General features: G+C 41.9%; 1 protein-coding gene across 10 annotated transcripts in view; it reads right to left on the bottom strand.

The window, feature by feature from the left end:
* The window catches only part of APBB2 (amyloid beta precursor protein binding family B member 2), a 208221-nt gene that overhangs the window by 19809 nt on the left and 164079 nt on the right, over positions 1–24333 (bottom strand). Inside the window, exon 1 of one of the 10 annotated variants that reach the window (XM_075024938.1) lies at positions 1722–2198. The exons of the other annotated variants lie outside the window; for them this stretch is intronic. The gene's annotated coding sequence lies outside the window, so the exon portion shown is untranslated. Of the gene's footprint in view, positions 1–1721; positions 2199–24333 lie in introns of those variants that run through there. 10 annotated transcript variants of the gene reach the window in all.

Below are 24333 nucleotides of genomic sequence, written 5' to 3' on the forward strand. Positions count from 1 at the left end.
GCTGGTGCTTGGGGGCAGGTAGGGCTTACTGCTGCTCACCAACTGCTAGCCAGATGCAGCAAGTCAAAAAGTCAAGCAGCAGGTTAGACCTCAGCTTGTTTTGTAAATGGACCTAAAGGAAGACAGAAATTCAGGAGCAGATCCTATGAAAATCACTGACCGCTGACTTTACTGCCACAAATTTTTCATGGTGATTTTTTTGTTTGTTTAATTGCTTCACAGCATTTATGAGATATGCACAAGCAAGGGGCTGCTTTCCTATCCTGCACAGCACAGCTTTCAATGCAAAGTGACACAAATGAGGCAGGCTATCAAGGCCATTGCAGTTGCTGCTTCTCCTTTGTAGCATTGCAAAGTGGTGGTTTAACTCCTCAGGATGGCTAGTCTAGCATTTTTGATGAACGCTGAACTTCCTTTAAGTAAATGAATGTGTGGTTATGCCTGTGAACCTCTGAACAGCCTCTTTGCAGCAGATCCTGTATATTTGGTTTTGACAAATAAGTATTTAGCTATTTTTGACAATGCTTCTATCTTCCAGATCTAATTGGAAGACATGGGCCTTTGTTTATAAGGAATATTTAAAGATTTAATAAAGAGATACATCAAGTTGAGATGCTCAAAGCACTACTACAGATTTAACTGAAGAAGACAGCAGACTACACTAGAACAGTTAATCTCTCCAGTGTGATTTATTTTATAAGCAATGCTTACCAGTTCTCCTTTGTTCTTTATTATTCAGACAGAGAACACAGCAATCGTGCACAGACACTACCCACAAATCTGCTTGCAGCACACTTTTGCCAGTGTTAGTCTGGGAGGATCATCACTTCCCACATGCATGAAATCTACATTAGATTGCAAAGCCATAATCAAGAAAGTTCAAACATTTCCCTAGGCCAACACTGCCTAAAGAATTGATTAAAAACCAGTCAAGCCTGGAAACCATTCTCATTATATTCCACAAAGCAAGCACGAGGAACAGTCCGCATCTCTAAACCACATTCCTTCTACCCAGTCCTACTTTCAAGTCCTTGCAATTTAGAAGAACAAACAAACCCCAAATCTCATCTAAGGGATGCAGTTCTATCAGTAAGAGCCTTTGGAGTGGCTGCAGCCCTTGTGCTGCAAAGCACCTGACTACAATGCCTTACTGTCTGCACTCCCATGAAATGGGAAGCATTGTAGAGAATCCCAAACGATCCCTTTGTACATCCAAACAAATCAAACATACTGGGGACAACTTTTCTTCTAACTCAAAAGACAAGCGACCAACCCAGCTGGATCCAAAACAAATACCAAAAATAGGAAATAAACATTGACATTTCCACCTCTCACTAAACCTAGCTCTTAAATCCCCTACTCTTAGTATCATAGGTTTTTAATTTTTTAAATAAAAGGTGGGATTTTAATACAACTTTCTTGCATTTCAAATTGCAGAGGACAACATAATCTAAACTTTAAATTCAAACACCAGAAGCAAACATCAAAACCCATCGCATCACATGATTTTAAACTATTCTAGTACTACAGGGTTTGGGACCTGGAAAAAAATAAACCAACAGGCAATATCAACTTGACAATACTGTTAAAAGCTGACAGAGAGATATGAATTTACTCACTGAAGATTAGCTTCTGTTCATTGATAAAAGCAAACTGATATGACATTGTTTGGTGCATGCTGGAAGGATAAACACGAAAATGGAAAAACAAAAATCATTTACCTCTCTCTGAATCCACGGAAGCATGAAGAAACAGAAAGAGCAAGTTAGAAAGCACTCAGGCAGACAGAGCTCCAGCATATGATGAGACAGGGTAGTTGAAAGAACTGCTGTATGTTTAATGTTCGCTGTTTGTTTGTAGCACAGTGTATATAAGCATACTGCCACTATTTCCTTTCGACGCTTATTTTAGTTGAATCCTGTTGCTCTGAAGTTTGTATTTTTGGAAACACGCAATAAAGCCAACAGGCATCAGCTGAATTTAGAGAGGCAGCGCAGACATATCAACACTGGGAGGTAATCAAGCTTAAAATACCACACACAAGTCCGGGAAGTAGTATGCAGAAAGCATAAATAGACATACAAAGTACATGAACCTTCCTTCTTCCAAAATAACGCTATTTAAAGCAGACACTAACAAAACAAACAGGAATAATTCTTCAGGCTGTGAAAACCTGACGTTGTTTAAACTGAAAGAGTAGAAAGATCATAATAAGTTTTTTTAATGCCTTTTCCAAAAGCTCAGGCCCCAAGGTCACTTGGGTTCCTCTGAAAGTTGCACACTGTAGAAATGACAGCCTAGGTAACAACCTCACACGAGCACCGAGCTGAAGCCAGGACATACACAATCACTACACGCCTTCATTTCTGAAGCGAATACTATTCACCAACCACTAACTCTTGGTACAACTTAACCAACACCCCTTTCCCGAAGGTGGGCAGGAGAGGCGCAAGCTTCCCTAGCTGGGGACTGCCCTCCTCCCCCTCCCCGCAGAGCTGCTCTGCCTGCCCTGCTCCCTGCCTGAGCCCCCAGCAGGGCCGGCTGCAGGACCCCAGCACCCACCACGGCTGGCTGCCTTCTAGGTCACGCCAGCCACCGTGAGACACCAGCAGCGTGAGCGCGCAGGTACACGCGCGCGCTTCTGGAGCTGTCACATGAAGAAAGCATGCGGTTTCCCGTGACGTTACCACAAAGGGTGGGTTAGCTGCACTGGGGAACGAGGTGGGTTGCCGCCTGCTTCTGCCCACCCCTCCTCAAAAACAGGAGGCCACTTTATGCAATGTATAGTGCCTCTACAGGGATAATAATCATTCTCCAGAAGAGAGCTGCTTAGTCCTACTCTCCCACCCCTGCCTCCTGCGTGCAGCTCACAACTCCCCTCTTTTAAGAAGGGCTCATCTCCAGTGAGCATCCGAGCAAGGTTCATGCACTGTGCACAAAAATGTGGGACCCTACATCATCCTAGTTTGTAACTGACTCTGAGAAAAAAGTAGTAGAGTGAAAAAAATCATCCCATCTCAAGTAATAAGGGCAGGATTAAAGACACAGCACACTGAAGGGAAGAGATGCAATTCCCATTAAACATCTCACTTCAGCAAGCTTGCAAAGCTTACAGGGATTGATCTGTTGCTTCAAAATGGCTTAGCAAGTAGATCTGGAATAAACATAGGCTTCCTAAGCCAGGTCTTAACTACATGTGCATATGGTTAACTATTGCATCCATCCAACACAGGAGTGCGAGTCACACATGGATGCATATGTACATAGCTAGAGGTTTAATTTCTTTCTTATGTCAAGATGATATGTCTCCTGGTGCAACTTGTACCCGTTGCCTCTTGTAATTTCCATGTGGCTCCTCATGAAGTACAATAATTCACTGCAACAACCTCTCCAGGGACAGGATGCTAGATGATCTCATTTAGGCTCCCTTTCCCATGAAAGGTTCATCAGATTGTCTTCTGATGTTCCTTCCTAACCTGGGCTGTTTTACGATTCTATGAAAGCAGCCAGGTTGGAAAGAAGACCCATATTTACAAATGCAATGGACTTGCCCAGAAATTTTACAATGAAAGTGTGAGACAGCCTCATTGTAAAGAAGAAGAAAAAGGGCGCTCTGTTCCACTTCCTTCCATGCAGTGAGCTGGGATTTTCCCCTTTTCAATATCCAGTGGTGACCTGTGTGGATCTCCCCAACCAAAACCCCACTCATTCCTTCGCTTCAGCTGCATGGACCTTCCACTGGGCTTTGCAGAATCAGCAAGGACTTCACCATGCCTATTGCTAACATTTTATAAATTAAAGGGTTAAAATTAGATCTCAGTATTGCAAATATTGGAAGTTTTTCAAGCCTAAACGGTCGTTGGAATCAATGATTAGACTCAAAACATGACCTGCTGGTGCAAACTCTTAAAGGGAGATATGTTAATTACTCTATCGTTATGCAAGATACAATTGTATAGAACAATCACCATTGCAGCTGCCAGCACAAACAAAGAAAAGAGCATAGGAAGAAATTCAGGAAGGTGAGAAAAAAATACAAGCAGTTGGGCTGCTGGACTTGCCCAGGCAGTGAGGAACGAGCAGGGCTCCAGCTGGGGGACTCCCACACCGTGGGATGCATGCAAATCAAAGGCGGCTGCATCCTGCTTCTAACCAGTTAATTACAGCTTTCCAATCAACCCAATATCTCCTCATAAAGCGTCTTGTAATTTATGAATTATTTTCACACAAAAGACTACTTGCCTGTATTCTCTTCACATTCTGGTAACTCAAATACGGTTAAATGATTTACCTCTAAAGTTAAATAAATAAAATTAAAAAAATTTGTCCCAAGGCTAAAAAGCAGACATAGGAAGTTTCAGTTCAAATGGCAGATTTTGCTGATGGCTCTAAGTGCCAGAAATGCTGCAAGAGCAGCTGTGCAAGTGCTTCGGTATGGTGCCCTACATATCCTTTTCCAAGCTGACGGAGTTAAAAGGGGTCAAACCAGAGCCTGCCAATAACGCAGAAAAACGATACCTAGAAAATTGTGTCAGGGCTGCTACACAGGATTTGAGACTCATTTCTGAGGGGAAAAGGCCAAGACCTCTGAGGAAAACAGCCCACGACCTTCCAGCCTGCAGAGGTGTGAGAAAGGAGCCCCTCTCCTGGATCGAGCCCCGAGGAGACGCTGCCTCCTCAGGAAGGGGGTGACAGTTTCCTCCTCCCCACCACTTCTGCCAGGTCCATTTTTTCCAGGTTGTTTTCCAGTAAGCGCCTTTGGAGGCAGTGCGTCACAGTACTGCTGATGGTGCCCACCTCCCTCATCACCCCCTTTCCCCCGCACTCCTCTCGCAGAGGGTTGTACCCGGCCCAGGGACACAGCGGAGGCAAGGCGGTTGCAGAGAGCAGTGTAATTCATGGGGCACCATCCTGCAGGAGAGGTCTGCACAATATGTGACAGTACTTGAGTATAAGACAATTTCTCCTTCCAGCCCCAGGTTTTGTACACCAGTGACTAATGCAACTTGCATCCTGGAGGTGGATCGCTGGTATACAATGCCCACCCCACAAGCTGAAGGGTAATGGAGGTTTCACTGGGAAGTGAATAAACCGAGAGGCGCAGTGGTAACACCACTGACCCCAAAAAACACCCTACATGTGGCACTCATAAGGCTGTATCTGGAGTTCTGCATCCAGGTTTGGGCCCACCAGTACATGGTGTCCAGCCGAGGGCCACCAAGGTGCAGGAACCATGCTTGTTTAGCCTGGAGACTAGGTGGGCTTCTTTAGCCCAGTCGCTCATGGGAGGGTTTAAAAAATAAAGAAAACCCAAGTTTCTTTGCCAAGAAAGCAAGTAAGCCCAGAGAGATACTCGAAGAGGCTGTGCAATCTCTGTTCTTGGAGGTTTTTGACAATACCAACCAGAGATGGTCCTGAGGTAATCCTGAACCCTGCCTGGCTTGGGCAGGAGGCTGGTCTAGGTGACCGACTGCAGTCCTTTCCAGGGTAACTTTTTTCCTGTGACTGTCTAACAGAAATGCCTCGATGCACAGGACGGAGATGTGCTGTGCAGATGGACATGGCGATGCTGTGCTTATGCAGATGACCAGCCTACGGGTCTGTCTCAGCCCTGGGCAGAGGGAGGCTGGCAGGGGTGAAACAACATGCCGAGAGCCCCGGCAGCTCAGGTCCCCTGGGCGCCCATCCATCCTGGTGACTGGGACAGATGTCCTGGACTCCAAATATTCCAAGGTTGCTGCTGTTGTGTCTTCTACTCCAACAAGGGCCACTCTAAGACTACAATGTGATGGAGAGCAAACCACACCAACAAACCCAAAAAGTTTTGTTCTTGTTGGTGTCTCCAAAAAGGTATATAAGGATCAAGGTCATGCTCCCATGCTCTGCTAATGTTTTAGTGGGGCACTGCACTGCACACGAGCCTGGGACAGCCTTAGAGTCTACTTCACTGTACCTGGCAGGGTTAATTTAAGTCTACAGCCCAACCATTTCCGTGACTGAGCATTCAGCTAACAGGGTGAAGAAGTTAACACTGCAACTTCCCCAGTTGTCTTTTTTGAGCAGATCAGAAAAAATAAGGCTGCCAGGTGTCACCTACACCCTGAGCAAGTACAGAGGTCTACCCTCCAACCTCCGCAGTCCTTAAATATTTTCACGTGGGACTACACCCTTCATCAGCACCCCTGACCACCTCTCTTCCTAAGAGATAATGACCAACTGAAATGTCTTTGCTTTCAATTACTGTAGAGTTTTCGTGGAGTAAAACACATTTTACTTGATTAAAAATAATGATGCATGGCACAAGCCTTTCGTCTTTATTTACAGTTACAAGTACTTGCCCAAGCATATCCTCTGAGGTACAGAAGAGGCCCTACTCTGCTTTTCTAATTTGTAACTACAAAGTCTAGTAGCACTTAATACAGCAAAATGTTTATGTAAAATGTATTTACACCTCAACAACATAACATGAACAAATAAAGGTAACAACCTTCATTTCTGTGCATTTGGAAGTCTCTCTGTTGCTTAGAGAATGATTATGTACTTCAGTTATGTATGCCATTAGAGAAATATAGTTGCTTTCACTGAAAGGAAAATAGCTGTGGTTTATAATTTTTCTAAGGGTTTGTTAGCTTTTTAACCTTTTTTTTTTTTTTTAAAAAAATAGTCCTTAAGCCTTTTGTCTTCCAACAAGTATCAGACTACTCCAGCAGACTGGCCTTGAGTTTCTAGGTCCCTGCCACTACCAGGCTGGAGACTGAGTAGAAGTACAACTAACGCTTTCTGCAGAAATCCCCTGTTCATTGTGGGCCAGATTGTGCCATCAATTTTTAAGCAATTCTCCACTGGTAGCAAAGAAGATTTCTGCTTAAAAATTGATGGCTTGATCTAGCCTTCTGTTGCTAATCATATATTATGAAGACTACTATAACCTAGTCAGATTCTACTTTTAAAATAAAAAGAAAGTATGAGGCAGCCTGACATATTATATGAATCCACATTTTGTAAAGACTAAATTGTACTGGTAAGACCAGAACCAGCTCTGAATCAGTAAGTCCCACTAACAGTTTGGGTGCTAGACAACACACTGCTATCTGACAGACAAGCTGGCTCCTTGTTATTCTTCAAGTCCTCTCCACAAATATGCAACCTCAGGTCACTTTACCATTTCTTCAGGGTTTTCCTCATCTGCACACACTAAATGACAATGACTGAAGACCTGAGATGAAAGAGTGGGTGCACTTACAGTCCCTGAAGCACATGGTCACCCCAGGAACCTGCTCTCCTGATGTAAACCAGGGGCATCTTTCATAAACCACTGCAGACCACTTCCCTTTCCTGAGGAAATGTTATGTTTGGCTTGTTAGGGAAAAAAAACACTTTTCTGGAAACATGAAAAGAGCTTTGAACAGCAGGCCACCTTCTCCCCAAATCACTAGACCACCATTTTAGATGGATCAGTTGGATATAAGATTTTCTGGTTTATTTTTTTTAAGAATTATTAAATTCAGCCATAAAGATATTCCCAATTTGGAAACTTCTTAAAGCATATAGAGAAGGCTTTAATATCACATCAAAATACAACAACAGAAAAAAAAGGGGATGTTGTTTTCCTTGGCAGATACCAAAACAAATTCAGGGATATGAGTTATTTTCTAATAGGAGGAAATGAAACGGAATACTTCTTACTGACTTAATACTCCCCAATTTAGAATTGTTAAATTTCAGTTTTTGACCTGGATTAATTTACCCAGAGAATAAGGTTATCTCAGCCTATCTTAAACTACACCGGAGCAAAGTCTGCACTCTAACACAAATTAAAGCTATACAGAGCAGTTGAATCAATACTAGCACTAATATCAATTAGATCAGAATTTTGTCCCCAGTAACAGAGTTTTACTTCATGTCACGAAACACAGGAAACTCCAAACGGTGAACCAGAAAGCCTTGCTCAACAGGATACCCAACAGACTGTAACAATACAAGAAACACCACAGACCTTCAATACACACCTTAATTATCTAAAATACTAATTCACGCAGTTTGATCCTCATCTGTATTCCAACTGATCAGTGTTTAAAATATCTTCATAGATAAGGATATTTATTTATATACATCCACTGTTGTAGAAGGGAAAACTAACCTGTACTTAAAAAAAATATAAAAAAGATCTAGCTGGTATTACATAATAAAATCCCACTATCCTCCTCTTTCTTTCTCTTAACCTACTAAAATAAATAAGCCAATTTTTACTGAGAAATGCTCCAGGGCTAAATAATATCCTCTTCCTCACTCACAAGTTGTTATAATTACATTAACTGCAAGGCAACAGCTACAAAAACATAATTAAAGCCATAGTTTAAGAGATGAAACACTTCATATATTTACGATAGAGGATCAAGACTCAGCAATGTTTGCTATCCTTTAAGAAAGCAAAAATTACTGCACAGAACAGGGAGAGCAATGAGGTTCCATAACATGCAAGAAACCTAATTTAAGAGTGAAGCTGCTGAGTTTAAAGCAAAAGATAAATGTGCTTGTCTCTCTTCCTTCCCCCCTGCACCCAGCATAATGAGGATTCAAAGCTATATATCAATTAACAAATCAATGAAATTTCTCCTGCTGCAAATTCTTTATGAATACAGATAAGATTAAGTAAGCACAGAGACCTCAAGGCAATACATTACATTTAAATCATGAAGTTTCCTCTTCTGTCAAAAAAGCCATTAACCATTTCACTTCAACTAAATATATTTTTACATGTATGTATCCCTCCATACAGTGTAATACTTCTGTCTTTAAACATTTTTACTTCTTTTGGAGCTCTACAAAGATTTCAAATTGCACAATCTCCATTGTCAATTACGGGCTGAAAGAAGAAAGCCCAGACTGGCTAGCTAGAACTTAGCTGGGAATTACACATAAATAATTATACAGGCACTGTATGTTTGGGGGAAAACACAGGAGTTTCTTCTCTTCAGTAAATGAGGTTTCTGCTGTTCTTACCTACAGCATCTTTTTATCCATTAACACAGCTTTAGCAGTAAAAACAAATTATGATCATCCTCTACAGAATCAGGCTGGTCAGTATGCAGCCAGTAACCGCAGCCTGTTCGGGGACCTGCAATTCTGAGCGGGACACAGACCCCCAAACATATTAATCATCAGGATCCATTAGTTAGCTTACTGCTCAAATGAGCAACATCTGAAGGGATAAAGGAGAGGGAGAACAGCATCAAATCCTTACCGCTCAGCACACAGTCCAGCATTTCTGCTACAGTGCTCTCCTGAAGGTTGTTAAGTGTCAGCTCTTGGAGAAAAGAAATCTGACTTGCCTTTGTCACACTAGGAGCTGTAATTTGCCTTGCAGGCATCCACACAGAAGCTTTAGACTAATGGACCATAGCTTTGAAAATACAGCTCAAGACAAAGGCTACTCCTAACGTGAGACTGTTGTCTGGGGGGGAGAGGCTGAGGTTTTTTCCTTGTCACTTTTAAAGTTTCTTACCTTTTTGTTGCAGCAAACAGGAATTTAATGCCAAGCACGCCACACACAAACACCCAACTCAACGCTCTGCCTGGTCCCCGTCTCCGCTAGCGTGTGCCTAGGCATCAGATGATGCCAAGTGTACTTGCTGCAGCCGTGTACTTGTACTTCACCCACGGGGGCCGAATACCCCCGAGAACAGCAGCTCATTCATTTTGTATCGAGTTGAAGCACATCATGTCAGCTCCCACTCTCCTCACGGACTGTGCACGCTTGTGTTCGCCGGCTCCAGCTGTGAGCGAGTGGGTGCTTCTCCCTGGAAGGCACCGCTCCATCAGGGGTGTGTCTTCTCCTCCCTTCCCACTGCTTTTACTATTTCCACGCTCCCCCCCGCCCGTGCTCTGACCGGCAGAAGAGGCCCCTCTCCTCCCCCTTTAACACATCTTCACTGCTATGCCTTGTGCTCCTAGCCTGTAAACTTCCGAGATTAATCTGCTGTGACAGAAGCAATCTTTTGGGGAAGGCTGAAGTGCGCAGGGAGTCTTCCCCTCCCCATTTTCCAAAACCAGCGCAAAGCTTTCACAGTGTGACTCTGAACTGAATGCAACTGAGAAAGTCTCTTTAAAAGGCAGCAAAGATTTATGGCCAAATCCAAGAATTCAGACAGAAGTACAACTGCATTTACTTCAATGAAATTACACCTGCTTATGCTAGAAGTGAGATTTATCCTTGAGCTGTAAAAACAAACACACCAAATAATTTGATTTTCCAGAACTGACACATGCAATAACAGTAAATCTAATTTAGAGGTGTTGCTTGTGCTAAGGGTGACAGTAAACACAATGCTCCTGGAGCTCCGTTTTTTATTCGGCAAAAAATTCCCATCAAACGTGCTCAACCAGCAATAAAGAGCCGCTTCCCCAGGGACTGCACTCAGAACGTGGCAGGGCTTAAACCCCATCCCGGGGTGTTCAGCTTTCACAGCTACCCACAGCACTGCACATCACCCCTCCGGGATGCAGGGGAGGACTAGGGGGAAGCAAACTCCAACCGAGGAACAACCACAATGGTGCAAAGACATGGGTCACCATCCTGCACATGACTCTTCTCCATCCAACGGACTTGCTCCTTCAAACCTGCCAGTGGAGCTGCTCGTGGGATCACACCCTGCCCTCTCCGAGGAAAACGAGCCAACACGGCAAACGCTCACCAACCAGCCTCTTTAAACTAGCCAAGCTCAATGTGAGTGAAAGCAGGGCAGGGAATGCGACCACGGGTATTTCTACCAGCAGATTTGAGAGGGTGAAAAGCAGTTAAGGACAGTTTTCTGGCAGTCACTTCTTCCAGCCACACAGATGCATTGGGAGCAGGATGTTTGTTCACTGCCTAAATATACCCTGAGAGTCTAGTGAGGTTCCTTCCTTCCTTCCTTCCCTCCTGTGTATCATTAAGGTTTGGCAGGACCAGTTACGCTCAAGCAACAACCTGTGCCATCCCGAAAGCTTTCCGCTGATTTCCACAGGAGTAACAGGTTGGAATTTAATAAACAAATCTGTTGATGCTGCCTAAGAAGAAACAGGTCCAACTCCTTTTCTTGGATGTGCTGGATACCCACCGCTAACAAGAATTCAAGGCTATATAATAATTTTTGCACTGAAGCAAACAAGTAAGATCTTGATAGTCTTGACAACTGTGGAACTTACTCGGGGGGGAAAGAAAGGGGCATTTTATGAGCAAGAAAAAGGGCACCTGAAACTGGTTAAATGCTGTAAGATACACATGCATTACATTTTTAATCCAGGTTCCAATACGCGTTCAACATAACTTGTTTAAACTTGCAAATGAAGACAGAATTAATCTGATAACTATGACAACTACCCTCTCCATTGCTGTTCTCCTCTTTCACTCTCAGCAAATAGCATAGAATGGGATATGGTAGACTTCCAGCTGGCCAAACGACAGCACTTGTGAGAACAATGTCACACTCCGACTTAAAAGGCTTCTAAGGAGAGAAGCCAAACTTTGCCATTTTAATATGCTGGAACAGTTTGTGGGAGAGAACCACTCTTCCCTGAACCTCTCTTCAGTACAAGAAAAGAGATTCAGCAGAACTTTGGAAACCTGTCAAAATAAGTATAATTAAAACTATGTCCCAGTCTTCAAGTTTTTACCTGGCTATCCAGTAAATGAGCTGGAACTGAATTCCAATCCTCTGTTGGTTTTGATTTTGGTATGTGGTACATGCAAAACTTACTGCCTGTGCACCTTTCAGTAATGATATGGCTAGATACAAACATGCTGGCTCTGTTGTTGTGAAATAACTAGCCCTAGTATTTTTCATCAATCCTCCTGGTCAAAGGGAAGGTGTTTGAAAGGACCAGTTGAATCTGGCGAATCAACAAATGGTTACAGGACTGGTGCCACAGCCAAGGGTTTGGCTACTTAGACCATGGGACTTGCTTTGAGAAACCTGGTCTGCTGGGGGCTAACAGGGTCCATCAGAGAAGGGGAAGAGCATCTTCGGTCATAGGCTTGCCAAGGTGGTGAAGAGGCCTTTAAACTAAAGTTGCCGGGTGAGGGAAACCTCAATCCATCCCACTCCTACCAGTTTGATGCCACTGCCAGCAGTAGATGCCCAGAGCCTGGAGAGGGATCATAGGTCAGCAGGAGAGCACCTGATGAACAGCACAAAGGAATTCCAGCCACTCCAGCCAGTAAGTCAACTTCATCAGGGGCCCAACTTAAATGCCTCTATGCAAACAGGGAATAAACCAGATGAGTTTGAGGCGTGCACACACCTGCAGGGCTATGATCTTATTGGCATCACTGAGGCATGGTGGGATGGGTCCTATGACTGGAGTGCTGGAATGGAAGGATACAGGCTGTTTAGGAAGGACAAGCAGGGGAGACGAGGAGGGGGTGTCACCCTCTATGTCAATGACCAGCTGGAGTGCATGGGGCTCTGCCGGGGGATGGATGAGCAGCTGACTGAGAGTTTATGGGTAAGCTTATGGGATTGGAACTAGATGATCTTTAAGGTCCCTTCCAACTCAGAATCATAGAATGATTTATATTCAGTGTTTCAGCTTCCCTATCCCTTGCCCCACACTCTCTGCTCCTCTAAGTTTGTTGCTTCTAGTTGCTGTCTGTAAAGAGGGCAACAGATTTACCTCTGCTACCAGCAACAGGAAAATCTCTTAAGGCTTAGTCCGCAGGCAGTTTCTAAAAATGAAAAGGCAGTTTGGGCCCAGTGTTTTCCCATTTGTGCACACATAACTTGCTTAGTAACTACAGCTGTGCCTTGTGTTTGTCTTTCTGGCCAAACTTAGCTTTACCAATCCTCAATCCCATCCAAAAATGTTTAAAATTTTAGATAAGGCTTTGGGCGGTAGTGGTATCTGATTTCTGATTCCTTTGAGCTTACTTGGCCAAATGTATGTATTCTGAAAATGAAAGGTGAAAATCACACAAAAGTCTTCTTTCATGAACTGTGTTTTAAAGAATAATCATCAATAACTTAAGTTTTGACAACAGTCATGGAAGTTGCAGCAGTCAGCATTGGCTGCTGAGTTTGGCTGACAGGCTCTCCCCAGCAACAACTGCTACCATAAACCATGTGAAAAAATTTCCAGCGCAAACACTGGACCAAGTCCCATTTCCCACTGCCAGCCAGTTTTGTAAGCTTGCAGCCAAATTGCCAGACAGGAGGGATCTTTGTACTGTAGTTTACCTACAGGCTGCAAAAGAAATGAGCTTGCAGCAGGTAACAGGTCAAATTTACACTGACAAAAACACCACAAGCAGCCAGTGCTGGCAAGGTGAAAACTGCCCAGGAGAGCTCTCAAATTCAACTCCTGCACCGCCAAAAGCGCCAAATTCAAGGCAACAGGGGTGTTTTGGGGCATGTCTGGTGTATAAATACAACACATGTTGTTCCAGCCTCTCCCAGCTATCACATGCTGCCCTCTGATGGGTCCCCAGCTGGGTTATATGTCCCCAGGCTGCTGTGTTCCTCACTGGAGATGAGGTTCAGCCAAGCTCATAATCAGGGAGTGAATATTTAACAGGGCAAGGAATCTGGACAGATCGACACGTGCTCAGCAGTGATGATGTGCCCAATTCTCTGGTTAAACTGCCAGTGAACAGCACCTGAGTAAATGAAATTAGCTTATACTCAAGACACAGGGGTAGGATCATGTTCTTCCCAAACTGATCAAATATTCGTATTGCATGGCCAGAAGCTGTTTACCTCAGAGCAGAATACCAACTATCCCATCACACACAGCCCTGTTAATACCAGTTGAGCTGTGGCTGGACTGAAGAAACAAAACCACTACCAGTGGCTGAGATCTGCATACTCACTCTGAGTGTGTGCAAGGACTGGATCCAAGGGTTTCACATACAGAAAATTTTGAGGAAGAAAGAAAATGAGTTTATGAGTAAGGAACCTGGATTCAGATTGCAGTTTATTTCAGTTTGAACAAAAGGAAAATGATATAGCAACAAATTCATGTTATGAGGCCAAGAGTATGTTTTTGCGGGTGGAGAGGTAGTTAGCCCTAGCAGCTGCACTCAGACTGCTGGTTCACACTTGTAGACCTGTAGTCTTGTAGTCCTACACTTGAGATAAAAGCAGAAGCAGGTTTGCATCCCAGCTGCTGCACCTGCAGCATTCAAAGCTACACTTCTGCCCTACAGGAAGAGAAACATTTCCCAAGCTTGCCCTGCCTTTTGCTATTCTGAAGCATCCATCCTATCCTGAAGCAAAACATTGTGATATTTCCAGGAAACAAAAAATTAGTCCTTTTAGCAAAACTCAGAGCACAACAAATTTGCTTAGTCTTTAACAACCTAGAAGCTTAAAACCTCCCATCATTGTGATCATCTGCTTTCATCACAAATTATCAAGCAGCAACAGCAGTGCCAAATCTTCTAATTTATCTGAAATTTCATATTATTTTCAGAAAGACAGGGGAGAAGGCGAAGGATGAGTGAAGAAACGTTTCATAAAGTTTAAAACCTGGATTCAGACAGGTATATGAGAACCTCCACACACCCCACAAAACAAGCTTCCAGCATTCATGAATGGATGAAGAAAGTTTGAACTACTACCTTGAATCCTGAAGGCTCAAAAGTGATTAAATGAATATACCATTTATGAATGCCTGGGTTAACAATATCCCAGAAGAGCTTTGTTTGTTTTTTAAACTAAGGCCCTTGAAGCCACGCATGTACTTCATAAATGAATAGAGGGCACGAGCAATTGCTTAGTTTGCTTTGTCTAATTCATCTCATTATGCTCCTGATGGTAGCTGACAAAAAGCAGAGATGAAAAGCAATTTTCATAATAAAATATCCAAGTGTGCCTCTCCCCCCCCCCCCCCCCCCAAAATAAAAGGAATCTTCCTTAGTGCATCTGTTTTCTTGTGGGTGTAGGTACTTTTTATCTTAAATGTGAATCTACGTTGTTGGAGATATATATGTAAAGTTCATTTAGATTCTTCAGACATCACCAAAAGGAACAGGCAGAAAATAAACTTCTTAATCAATGAAGAAAGACTGATGATACACAACTACAAAGCAAAAGCAATTCAATACATCCTTAGCAAACTGAACTACACCAGCCATCAGCTTGCCAGAAGAAGGACCTTCACTGCTATGAGACTGTCTGCAACTGCAGAGGACAGGCCATAAGAACCCAGATGGACCTTTCCAGTCTGAGCTACTGAAAAATTATTCTTTAAGTACTTGTTCTGGTTTTGGCTGGGATAGAATTAATTCTCTCCATAGTAGCTAGTGAGGGGCTATGTTTTGGATTTGTGCTGAAAACAGTGTTGATAACACAGGGATGTTTTTGTTACTGCTGAGCAGGGCTCACACAGAGCCAAGGCCTTTTCTGCTTCTCACCCCACCCCACCAGCGAGCAGGCTGGGGGGGCACAAGAAGCTGGGGGGGACGGACACACAGCCAGGGCAGCTGACCCCAGCTGACCCAAGGGATATCCCAGACCATATGACATCATGCTCAGCATATAAAGCTGGGGGAAGAAGAAGGAAGGTGGTGGACACTTGGAGTGATGGCGTGTATCTTCCCAAGTAACTGTTACATGTGACGGAGCCCTGCTTTCCTGGAGATGGCTGAACACCTGCCTGCAGATGGGAAGTGCTGAATTAATTCCTTTTTTTCTTTGCTTGCATGCATGGTTTTTGCCTTACCTATTAAAACGTCCTTATCTCAGCCCGTGAGTTTTCTCACTTCTACCTTTCTGATTCTCTCCCCCATCCCACTGCAGGGGGCGCGTGAGCGAGCAGCTGTGTGGTGCTTAGTTGCTGGCTGCGGTTACACCGTGACAGTAATCTACAGTTCCTCTTTCCGCATCTTCTTGACAAATACAGCATCATCCCAAACACTGCCACATGCCAGTAACAGGTATCCCAGAACACAGGCAAGCTCACTTTCACAGGTTCTTTTCTGAAGTGGAAAAATTCACATGCTTTACTGATGTTAAACATAAGATCAGCAGAATACTAGGTCAAATACTGAAGCCAGCTACCTTGCCTGACCTTGCAGACCTCAAACTCTTTCATATTCTTCTAAGGTTTGTAGTAGGCTCCTTACTTTTCCACCTGCTATTTTGTTCTTCTACAAGAAGAACCCTAGCCCTGATAAAGAAATAACATTTACACCATCCTGCTGCTCCCAAAGGTATTATGCTGATTTTGAAGAGCACTATCCAGGCTTTCCAGGTCCACACCTGTAAGTTATGGACTAAGCCAACTCATGCTGAAGTTAATAAAAAACTTTCCATCAATTATAAGGGGAATTTGGTCAGACTCAGGAGACACACAAGCATACATCCAGCCAGCTTTGAAATTAATCAAGGTGGGGAGGGGAACTTCAAGCAGTAAAATATTGAAATTTTAGACACAATTGAGTTCTATGTTTAATGCATCATTCAAATTATAAATTGAAATTATTGTTATGGCGTTAAGATGAATAGCATTGATGTGAAGCAGACCATCATCACAAAAGATATAAAGCACACAGATTTTTCAATGTCATTAAGCACAAGTTTCTTCTTGAAAAAATACAATGTTCATGTAACAGTTTCTAAATACAAAACCAAGTCAGTCAGTAAAAAAAAACCCTAAATGTTTAAGACACTTGAATTATTGTTGAAAAAAATCTTTTAGTTTGCTCAAATTAGTGTTTAAGTTTTTGCTAATCAATCTGCAAGTATCAAAGAGACTTTAGTAGGCCATCTACCTCCATTGCCAGAGGGCAAATTGTGCTGAATACCACTGACAAACAAAGGCCCTTTTCCCTGGTGGAGCCAATGTTAGGAAAGAAGCCAACATACCATCCTCAGAATTAAAAGCCTGAAGTGAAAATGCTTTCTAAATACATGTAATGGATAAGACAGTATACGCTATGATTTACATAAAATGTACTGCATATAAATATTTGAATTGCAATCAGCTAGTATCAAACATGGAAAAAGCATCCCGAGGCAGATGCAACATTTAAATAATTGAAGTGGTAAGCTGACAGCAAGAGCATCCTCTTATATTTTAGGGGCACATTCCAAATTATTCTACTAGTGTGGTTCAGTCAAGTTTGTGACTTCTTAGAGAGAGACACAAGACAAAATTTGGACCTTATTTTACTATAGAATATACCAAATTCCAGAAGACTGTCAGTGGTCTACAAATACATAGGCATGTCCCAAGCTCTCTTGATATCACAGTATAATACTGATGCAAACATGAAAAATGTGTTCATGTAGATGGATATAAATATTTACACAGTAAACGCATATATAGAAACATCCTACCTCTCTCTAACCCACTGGTACTGCAGGGGCATAAACCATTTGGACAGGAAAAAGAGCTAGAGACAGGTCATTTTCTGGCTGTACTTTTGCTTTTTAATTTGCTATATTAGAAAGTTGTGGATGTCCCACATTTCATTAAGTAGTGTAACACATAGATAATTGAATTAAATCCTCTCCACTGCACAGTAAATTTTCACCTCTGAATTACTTTTTCAGAAATTATTTGCCCGGTACAGTAACGATTTTTAGGAAGTCAAATTTTTGCCTACAATAGAAAACAATAAGCATAGTAAATGCATGTCTTACAAAAGGTTGACCTTTTCAAGTAAGCCACCACATGACAGAGAAGTCTGTTACTGCTTATACAAACATACTATAGTCAAGGTAAAAAAGAGCTGTATCGAACATCTCAGCCAGCATGGTGCTTATAAGTATTCTTTGCACAATTTTTCTTAAAACACTGCTCTTCAGTGGTCTATGCTCTCTGTGGCTTTTCTCCTCAAAGGTTTTTTATACACCTACCTTATTAGTAACTGAGCAGCTTCAATATACATTAGACTAGCAAAGTGAAATCACTAGTGGACTAATTTGGTTTTCTCTCATCTGCTACAGAAATCTTAGATTAGACAAGGTCTTAAGAAGAGAATGAAAGAATACAGTAAAGTTTCAGGTTTTGGGGGTTTTGTTTGGTTGATTTTTTGTTGTTTGGGTTTTTTTTGTTTTTGTTTTTGTTTTTTTTTTTAAGAAAAGTGTTATAGAATTTATATTATTTGACAGCCTTCATAAGGCTGTCAAAGCCTAATTCTCTTGTGAAAATTTATTCCATAGGTGACTCCCTCTCTACGCAGTCCCTGCCGTTGACATGTCATCTGAGAGGTGCGTAACTAAGAGTCTAACTTCAGTGCTGCTGAAGATGAAGGGGGTGAAAGAAAGGCAGGCACCTTGAATCGACTCCGACTGGTTTGGGACAGAGGATGTAATTTTCTGTTAGCATAGCCTCTGCTGAGAGGAAGCAACAGATGTGTATGCACCCAAGTGCATGACCAGGGAAAGTAAATAAGGTAAGTTTAAACCACCTTTGATTATCAGTTAACACCAAGGCTGCTAACTAGCTGTTGAAAACGAGGAGGGCTGTGGAGAGCCTGGGAGCGAGATGTTTTCTGTTCACAGCTATGGTGCCAGAGAGCAGCTGCTTTTTGCATCACTTGCCTCACTGTTTTGCCACAGAGTTAAAGCAGCAGTTAAATATAGGAATCCAGCCTGGACTTAGCATCTGTTTGATTAACATACAGTGAAAAGAACATAAGAAAGCATCAGATTTCCACCCCAAACTGGCAGTCAGTAGCTCTCCTGAGCCGCAGACACTTGCACAGGCAGCTCAGGCTGTTCTTGAGGGACCTGTGCGATAGCCGCTGATGTTCACCAATTACCCTAGTTGTATCCTAAAGTGTTTAATAGCTGGAATGGTTAGGGAATGTGTGGAGATGTTCTAGCACAAATTTGTAGAACGACTTTAAGCCAAGGACTCAGTGAATACGCCATCTTTTTTATTAATTGAGACAACTTGACTACACCGCAGTGGTTATCTGTAGTCCAGGTTTAGACATATCATTTGTCTTAACTGAAAGCTTTGCAGTTGAACAATTCCAAGTGCTATTTAAAAAGCCTGCCTCCCAGAAGAAACACTAGATACAATCCCCAAATTATATGCAATATTTTCCATTATTTTCTGAAAACAAATATAGAATAGTAAACACATTCTACAATAAAATACTTGAACAGGGTTCTGTTTAAGGTAACTAAGTGTTCGTTGCCATGCTCAAGCCACTAGCAGAGCAAGTGACACATTTTAAATGCTTGTCTGGTTGTTTTTCCTAATAGGAAAAGAAGTCTCCTGCCATTTTCCTCATTTCTTTAAGCAAATGCCTCAGCACTACCCTGAGCTGTCCGTCATGGGCTTCTCTGTTCCTGTCCCCCTCTCTCACAGAAATTCTCACAATTCTCCTCTTCTGTGTTTGTCCGTGTTTGTCCCAATTCCCTTGCTCCATGAGGGAGCTCTGCACTTGTGCTAATCTACTGCTACTATGCTTCTCAGCTGCTGTTTCTGCATTTAAGCTTTTCAAAGGTTACTAAATATCTATAGCTCCATGGCCAAAATTCTCCCTAAGCATATCCTTTTTTCTCAGCTGCTATCAAAGGGTGAATCTATCATTCATAAGCACCTGAGCCGCTCACAAGCCACATCCTTAACACAGAAAAATCCCTCGCTGTCACATGTAATCATTTTTCATCTTATTAGTGGCATTAGGCAGAAAGGATAGAGGGATGTTGCCCTAACACAGTTGAAGCCACTACTGATACAAAACCATTTACTGGTGCAAAACTATGGGTGCTTATTTTAAGTTAATACAGGCATATTTCAGTGCATCTTCAGTCTACCATGTCTTTAATGTTAAATCCCCAAATTAAAACAAACCAGTTTTATTAATCGAAGTAAAAATGCACACATATAGCTTTTTGCACTTAACCATATTTTCTTGAAAATGTATTAATTCTGTAAGCTTGACTGGATTTCCCCTTTCACAGCTGTATTGTTTCATTACCCCCTCCTAGAACATGCTGCACTTGCAAACAGTAATGTCAGGCCTTATGGAAATAAATGGGAAGTTTTGTATAAATAATCACCTAAACTGTTTCTTAGTGAGAAGGGAAAATGCTACCAAAATATACAGAAAATGATATTCAGATGCAGTTGGCTTAAGGAAAAGGAGAAAGCAAAAGATTGCTCTAAAAAGCCAGCTAAGAATATGGGTCAGAAAAGCCAGCAAAATCCTTTTTCTCCAGTGTAATCCCTCACCTATGCGCTATTTATGCGATTCCTCACAGTATGTTTTGTCCTTATTCCAAGGTTACAGGGACCGAGGGGAATAGGCAATATTGATTAATGGTATCCCGGAGTTTGAAGAGTTCAGCTGGAATTACACATTCTTTGAAGGGTGTTATCTTTTCAGAAGAGCAGGTGCAAACACCATCTCAGTTTTAATTTATTTTATTTTCTGCTTTTCTTGACCATGTCTCTTTAATGCAGAAGAGAAAGTTTATTATTCATTATCTTGTACAGCTTGATAAGCTTCTCTCACAGAATCAGAGAAAGACTCAATCTCAGAGCACATTCAATCATCGCCTCAAAGGGAAGGCAATCTACAAAGACCTTAAACACCTCCCTGAATGATGCAGCTGTAAGCCACACTGCATCACTGAAGCCTGATGTTGTGTTGCTTGTACACAAAATACTTTCTGAAAAGAAGAATGATAAATTACAGATACAACAGGATATCCCGACCACACTAAACTTGCATTTATAGTCCGTACTTCTCTTAGCTTTTAATTGTCTAATTAAGGCCAGGTATCCTTCCTAAAATCTCATGTCCATATGATAGACATGGTCAAGCAAGGTAATATCTGTAAGTACACAGTCTCAGCTAGGAAATACAGATCATAACCCCACAAGACAGGCACTCAACCTGCAGCATGTTGAAACAGCAAGATAGGATACTATTTTTAATTCCCCATATTCTGAGCAATCTGAGCCATCTCTCTACACCATTTCCTCCACATTTTCCACAGATTTGTCCCATTTTCTCACTCGCATCACCCCAATAGTTTTCTCAACTCTTGCCCTAACAGCTCCTGAGATAACAGAGCTCAGATAATTTCTGTTTTCTTGTTAGGACTTTCTTCTCTTCCAGCCTTACAGGATTATGTCCATCTGACTTGTGGCGTCTATCCACTTAGCTGTCTGCTCTCCCTTTTTGAGGCAGCTTGAGCCTCATCTTTGGTGCGTGCATTGTCTTACTTTCTTCAATCTAGTTGTCCTCTCTGCCTTTCTCCCCTTTTTTATTCTGAGCCTCATTTTATTCTGTGATATCTAGGCAGAAGAAACACAGCAGCAGTTCAAAGAAGCAGGGCAATGGACATCCACGCAGATGAAAAGATCCCCACCACCTGACAAAATGGGGATTATTAGGGCAAAGGAGGGAGTGCAATGCTTTCACAATGTCTAGTCAGAAAGCCTACAATCAGAAAACTCTAATACCAGAGAATCTGTCTCTCCATCACTTAGGAACCAAGAGCAACTGCACTACCTCCTCAGCCTGCCAAGGAAACACGCAAACTATGCAAAGAAAACAAACCTGCACTATGTGGTGACAAAGCTAGTGGATGTACAAAGACACATGCTATGTGTTTTGTCCAACATGCCAGGTGCCCACATCGTCCAGTAACCAGTTCCATATTCTGTCCCATCAAAACCGTCTCCTGAACCCAGCACAGCCCTCCTGGCCAGCAACTCACTGAATTTTTCAGCTGGAATATACTGCTGTTGTATGGAGACACCAGGAGAGAAGAAACTGATCTTTCAGGCAATTAAAGTCCCATAGATGTTTTAAAAGTTGAGTTGGGCTTTGGATTGGTGGAAAAGCAATGAAGATAAAGGGGGATTCAGGGAAATGTGCTAACGGAAACTCTTTTATAAAATTGATGAGCCATTACCTTTTCGCTCTTCCTTGTTAGTGAGCTGCTCAGAAAGCAAAGGGCACGCACCAGCAGTTGAGAAGGGGAGACAAAACCCAATGTGAGGAATGATTAATGTACAGTCCTGCAGCTTGCAAGGGAAAAGAACAATCCTTTTATAGCTTCACTAGGCTAATATTTTCCAACATGCTTTTAAAAGCCCTGAAAAAAACCATGTCATGGGTGGCTTGTTAAGAAGCAAACACAGCACTGACAATTATTCACTGATACACCTGTGATACCACAAATCCTCCATGTGACAATGACTTTACTGATGTTGAAATCAAACTATTTAAGCAAGCGTGAGGACTTCTCTTATTTACAAATAATACTAAATGAATTGTCATGGCTCTGTTTTCAGTACAGCAGGAAAGGAAGACTGTACAGAGGACAGTGGCTTTTAAAATTCACATGCTATCACCTAAGAAACTAAGTCTGCCAAAAGGCTGGACAGATACAGTACATTTATTTTCCTTTAATGCCCATATACACGGATCAAACATAGGAGCTCAGAGTCTACACATATACATACTCATATATACATGCATAACCACCAATTTGCGGGAACCTGCTTTTGTTCACGATTTTACAAAGGCGCTCCAGCCTTTCTTAAGGTTGAACACATTTTACTGACTGATTAATTGAAAACAAGGGATGCTACCTTTCAAAACACAAAATCACCACACAGCTTAAGTCTACAAAATGATAAAGCCTTAGCTTATCACAGAACTGTTAAAAAAAAGAAACTCCAGAGGTCAGGATAATAGTGTAACGTATGGAGAGAGTGATTACAGCCTCCCAGAAGACGTTTTTGCCTGAGGTGAGTTAGCAGACACGTCCTCAGATGAAACATTCATCAGCAGATCTCTATTTCATCAATCTATGGCATAGCTTAGAAAATCATCTGGTCAGGTGTCGTTAGAAAACATCTTCATCTTCCAAAGCAAAATCTACCCAAACAAATTACTACAAGCAAAACAGAGTTTAAAAGGGGGGCCTGCAGATCATTATGGGGTTCAAATAGCTCAAAATAGAGGAAAACATGTATTTCTACAATACTTGAAAATTGAAACACTGCCTTTCACAACAAATCCAACATATTTTATTATACGGGCTCTTGGACCAGAAGATGTAGCTAATTAACAAAATTCATGTGAAACAACTTCTGGAAGAGCTGCATCCCAGAAACTGGGATTTCATCAACTTTCTGGACAATTAATCCATCAAAGCAGCAATGCAATCCCCTCACTTTTCTCTGATGATGGCAAACTTATGATCAGGGAAAGTTGCTTTTGCAATCAGTGAATGGCTCTGGTGTTTCTCACCTCGGGACCAACAGTTAATTTTGTCAGGATGAGCCCAAGGACTGCATGCTAATGTATACACAAAAACAGATGCAGTGCAATTTCCAGCTCAACAATATGGTTTTCTCAGCTTGGGTTCTGCTGTCACCAAATGCTTTTTTCTTGTGTGTTAGTGCTTCTTCAGAAAATGCTACATCATTTATGCTACCCTTCAAAGCACGTTTCCTACACTGAACCTCTCTATGCCCAAAACACATTGTACATCTGATTACTCAGTCATAAGTTTGTTCTTTCTGCTTGTCTTTTGGATCTTCTGCTATTTAACATCACATGCAGTCTGAGTTCACTTACAAATAATGGCTACACTGCTTTTCCTACAACCTTATTTTTTTTAATGGGTCAATAAAATGTTAAAGAAATTAAATTTCAAAAAAAGTGGACTCCAGTCCTGAAAGTCATACCACACACAAGATTTCTGTAGAAGCATCTATCAAAATTCTTATGAAGGGCTAAGAATAGGAAAGGCACATTTCTCTTAAATGCTCCCTTTCAACATTGATGTTTCTATGACCAGTTCTATCTTAGGAGAAGCAGGTACTCAGCCTGGAGAAATGTGACTCATTATTTTATTTTACAAAGAACATAATGGAATGATTTTATTTTCCAAAGAAATGTAAATATTTGAAAGAAGAGCTGTAAATGCTTCCAAAAAATTAACAAAAGCAAAGCTGGCTTCCTTTACTCTGTAAAGCTGCATCACATTTATGTGCCCCTTAAGAGGCTCTATTTTACTTCCTGACCAAAGCAAGCTACTACAAAATCTGACTTGAAGGGAAATGTGCAATGCACTCATATTCTGAGGCAAACAAAGCACTGTAATAGTTTATTCATGAGAAGTTAAAACCTTTTTACTTCCCATAATTTCAAACTGGATTTGCCCCTTTTAGAACTCTCACAAATCTGCACCAATAGAAATGAAAAACAGTGAAAAAGACCCTAACCATCAGTCATTTATAGAAGTAAAAAATTTAGAAAGATGGAATTGGGTCACTTTTCCTTTTGGAAATTTAGCCAGAGATAATCGGAAACTTTGGCGGGGGATTAAAGAAGTTTCAGAAACTCTTTTACTGGGAAAGATT

The sequence above is a fragment of the Buteo buteo genome, chromosome 1, assembly GCF_964188355.1.
Source record: "Buteo buteo chromosome 1, bButBut1.hap1.1, whole genome shotgun sequence".
NCBI classification, from domain to species: Eukaryota; Metazoa; Chordata; class Aves; order Accipitriformes; family Accipitridae; genus Buteo; species Buteo buteo.